At 35.3% G+C, this 5,003-nt stretch overlaps 1 pseudogene; it reads left to right on the forward strand.

Moving 5' to 3' along the window:
- The first annotated feature begins 3,896 nt into the window (after nt 1-3,896).
- LOC149186275 (tobamovirus multiplication protein 1 pseudogene) lies at nt 3,897-4,598 on the forward strand (annotated as a pseudogene).
- The last annotated feature ends 405 nt before the right edge of the window (nt 4,599-5,003 follow it).

Here is a 5,003-nt window from a genome sequence, read left to right on the forward strand (position 1 = left end):
CCACATGATTGATAGATAAAATACATCAGCCTCATACATAAAATACAATATTTTTTTATTAAATGAAAAATGTATTTATAAATATGAAAACATAGCTTTCAATTAAAAAAATTTCATCACTACACCAAAAGAATAGTCATGCACTAACTCTGATACGTTGTCAAACACAATTGCACTGGAATTAGTGCACATATATGTATGAAGCATTGTTGTTGGTTTGCATATTTAAATTTTCATCACGGTGTGTCACACTTATGCACTAGTGTGCACATATAACCATATCATGCCGGTATAGAACGTTCAAGCTATCAAACGCACCAAGCTATAACTATATTTTTAAATATTATTTTTGTAATGTGTTTGGCAAATATAAACGCACCAGGCGTAACCTAAAAATTGTATGCACTAACATACAATTTATAGCTTTCCCGATGTGTTTTCATTAATGAAATGCACCACAATAATAGCGGTGTGTTATCTTCATGCACTGAATTCAATGCACCCTATAAATTTACAGGGTGCAGTGCTATCAGTGCGAGCCGAACATATCGAGTGTACCACACAAGATTTTTTTATTTTTTTTTTCAAAAAAATGGTTTTTTTAAAGCTAATTTGCAATTCGAATCCACTAAAAAATTAAATTAGAGAGATACATAGAAATTACCTATACATTTTCTCATCGGGAAAGCGTTGTTCAAACGTAAAGCACTGATGTTTGTATGGATAGTAAAGCACTGATGTGTTTATATATTGTAGATGCACCGTCCAAAAACAATCTGCTAAAACATTCGCCCGCCCACCTCTACTAGTGACCTCTGCCACAAATGAATTTTTGGGATATTTTTATAGGGGCTTCTGTAAAAACCTCCGCTAGAAGGTCTTTTCCTTGTAGTGTTCATACAACAATAACCCTATCAATGAGGCTATTGAGGTGATCAATCGATTTATTGATCCCGACACAGCCAAGTTGGTCGAGATCTGCCTTACCTCCACTTTTTTCAGCTTTGAGGATGAATTCTATGAAGAGACTTGTAGAGTTGTCATGGGTTTTCCACTCTCCCCAGACGTAACTAACTTGTTCATGGAATATTTTGAATCCAAGGATTTGGCTTCATCCCAATTACGACCCAAATTATGGAAAAGGTTTGTAGATGATACCTTCATCATCTGGCCTCATGGGCATGAAAAAATATATCTATTTTTTCAACATCTTAACAGTAAATCTACCTCCATCTAGTTTACTATGGAGTCAGAGGTCAATGGTATCCTACCTTTCCTTGAGGTGCTTGTTTGTAAGAAAGATGATGGTTCTTTTTCTCATAGGGTATTTCGTAAGAAGACTCACACTGAGCAGTATGTTCATGCCAAATCCCACCTTTACTCTGCCCAGAAGCTTGGAGTCTTCAACACATTGACCACTCAAGCTTTAAGGGTTTCAGATGAGAGTCACTTGGAGAATGAGAAATCCCATATTCTTAAAGTATTCAAAGATAATGGTTATAATAAGCACCTTGTTCTCAAATATTTCTTAAAGGTGAGCAAGGGTCCCAAGATAAGGAAACAACATGAAGATTGGGTTACCAAGGTTCAAATTCCCTTGATCCAAGGAACCACCAACAAGATTGCTTGGATTATTAGAAGCACAAGGTATCTTCTACCTTTTGGCCCCTGAACACCATTTAGAGCTCCCTTAGATCTGTCAAAGACCCTGTGGACCCTAAAGACATGAAAGGTGTTTATGTAATTCCCTGTTCATGTGGGAAGCCCTACATTGGAGAAATCGGTTGCTCCATAAGGAAAAGGATTTAGGAGCACACCATAGACATCAAACATTGTAGGAATTTCTCCTCATCTTTAGTCGAACATGTGGGGGAGATTAAACACCACATTTGTATAGAAGAATCCCAGGTCATTGCTAAGATTGATCCTTTTCATCACCAACAGTTTAGGGACGCCATTGAAATTGAAATAAGGTCTAGGAATCTGAATAGGAATGATGACTACAATATTAGTAGTTGTTGGATCCCAGCCCTGTCCTTGAGAGGGTCTTCTTCCTTTTCCCCTTTCTTTCTTTAATTTTTGTGGTCGGTTATTTTATTTTATTTTATGTCATTTTCATTTAGTTTCTAGGCTTATTTTATAATTTCTCAATTTTCTTATTTATTCATAGTGATAGTCTTAACCTTTCTTGCTCTCTTGTTTTTTAGTTTGGTTTGATTTTACTTAATATAAGTATTTTCTAGTTTTTTTTTTTATATTGTTTTTTCAAGTGTATTCTTATTTATTCTTTTATATTCATATTTTTCTTATTCATTTCATTTATAGTTATATTTATTAATTCATTTATCCTTAGATATTTTACTAGCTATTGATACATTATCTCTTATTCTAATAATAAAACATTTTTTTGTTTTACTACTTTGATCTTCTTTCTTTATTATACAGAATATAGTTAATTATTTATACACTAGTTTATTTATTAAGTATTTATTTTTTTTTTGTTTCTTTTCCTTAATTTTGGTGGTTTTATTTTATTTTATTTTTATTTCTCATAATTTTTTATCCCTTATTTAATCCTTTTAATATCTTAAACGTTTCTTTGATTTATTATTGACTTTAATTCTATATTAATTTATTTGTTGGAATTTAATTGTTATATCTTTGCATTATATATTTTCATTCTAAGATCAGTATTTCCATCTTGATCTTGATGATGAACAACATTTTGTGGTTCAAAATGCGTCGATCTGAGAAACATTAATGTGATTTATCCAAAAAAAACCATTTTATAACCATCAAAAAGCTCTTAACAAGATAAATGTGATGATGTCATACAAAGTGAGTTATCCACACTTTGGGTGAGAAGAAATTTTATAGCCCCATATTCATAATGAGACCATGGAAGTTTGGCTAATTGAAAGTAATGCCTCCCAAAAGGATTGGGAAGTCTAAGGGGGTGGGAAGGAGTGTTACATAGTGGTATCAGAGCACCCAAGTTCAACATTCAAATTGAATGGGCCTAGAAAGATCATATTTAAAATATGTTACAATGCGTAGTATTTTCTAGAGATGGTTGTTGTGTGCAAATGTGTGTTTCTTGTAGGATTTTGATTATGAATTGCATACTAACTTGAAGTGTGGTGTTTTGGTGTTATGTAATGAGATCACAAAAAAAAAAGATAGATCAACGACCTGAAAATAAGCCTCTTCAAGGGGGCAACCTCCTTTTACATCACATAATTGAACAATTCTTGGATGATTCAAATGACAAGACCTCCTTGGTATATATGGGAGTCTAAAGGTTCCAAATATAATTAGAGCCTACATAATAATAATAATAATGTAAGGGCTTAACAATGACAATAGTGGGCTTCTATGTGGCACAACAATAACAATATGGGGGCTACAATAGTATTATAGGGACCTAACATGCCTTATCCTTCAAAAAAGTGTTGTCCTCAATGCTTTAGTAATTTTGGATGCTTCTAATGAAATACTGTTGACACCTAATCCTCAACGGATGGGTGAACTGGAACGCGAACAGTCATCAAGAAGATGAACTGATCCGTCCCATTTATGTATATAAATGATAGTTAGCTAATGAATTATGCAATCAGTTTTTCTCTGCCCATTCTGGAGTTACCCTGGCCTGACATGGTATCAGAGCACAGGTCCCAGGTTCTAAAATTAGTTGTAACTCCTGCCTCTGTCCTGAGCGCTCCTCAGTCCTGAACACTGCCTCTATCTTGAGTCTCTGCCACGCCTGTGCTGCCCTAATGCATCAGTATCTTAACGCATCTGCATTAACGCATCTGTTGTTTTCTCATCCGAATAGACCGTTGTCAAGATGCTTTCACCTATGTCGGCTTGAAACGTTTCCCTGGCCTGACACGAGTTCCAGAATATGGTTGGACAACACAAAAGGTTTTCCATCTCATGAACTTTATTGTGAATGGAGTACGGGCTGTTATCTTTGGATTTCACAAACAAGTGTTTGCGTTTGAACCAAGGGTTTTTGCAATTGTACTGCTAGATCTCCCTGGAATACTATTCTTTTCAACATATACATTACTTGTCCTATTTTGGGCTGAGATATACCATCAGGCACGAAGCTTATCCACTGAAAAACTTCGGCCAGCCTATTATATTATAAATGGTGTAATTTATTTTATTCAGATTTGCATTTGGATATATCTTTGGATTGATGACAGCAATGTTGCGGAGGCAATTGCAAAACTATTTGTTGCAGTTATATCATTTTTTGCAGCGTTGGGTTTCCTGCTATATGGAGGAACGCTATTTTTAATACTGAGGCGGTTTCCAATTGAGTCTAAAGGGCGCAGAAAGAAGCTACATGAGGTTGGCTGTGTGACAGCTATATGCTTCACGTGCTTTTTGATAAGGTGCTTTGTGGTTGCACTTTCTGCTTTTGATACAGATGCCAATCTGGATGTGATGTACCATCCAATTCTAAATCTTATTTACTATATGCTGGTAGAGATTCTTCCCTCAGCACTGGTCCTTTTCATCCTCCGTAAGTTGCCCCCGAAAAGAATGTCAGGTCAGTACCATCCAATTTGATGAGCGTGGTCAACTATTGAAGAACACAAACTCACCGAAGAGAATGATTTGGGATTGAAGTGGCTACCTTCTTTTATTATTCTTTTATGTGCCAAGTATCGGGAATGAATGAGATGCGTCTGAATCACATTGAGGTCGATGTAGCAGCTCGTTAGCATTTTTTTCCCAGAAAGTTATAAGGTGAAACCGAGTTTACATCATTGTAATTTTTAAGTATTCAGATAATCTTGTAAATATTGAAGTTATGATATGAGTGAATGTATGGATGAACAGCTGGTTATGGGCTCAGGTCTAGAAAATCAAAGGGATTTATGGTGACTTTTTACTCTTTTTAGTGAATTTTGAAATTGTAATACCGTTGCTGCTCCAACTTTGTAGAGCTCGCGGTTAATACCATTGCTGCTCCAACTTTGTAGAGCTCG

Source organism: Pinus tabuliformis, chromosome 3_1, assembly GCF_031772625.1.
Source record: "Pinus tabuliformis cultivar Carrire ecotype Pingquan chromosome 3_1, CPIR1, whole genome shotgun sequence".
NCBI classification, from domain to species: domain Eukaryota; kingdom Viridiplantae; phylum Streptophyta; class Pinopsida; order Pinales; family Pinaceae; genus Pinus; species Pinus tabuliformis.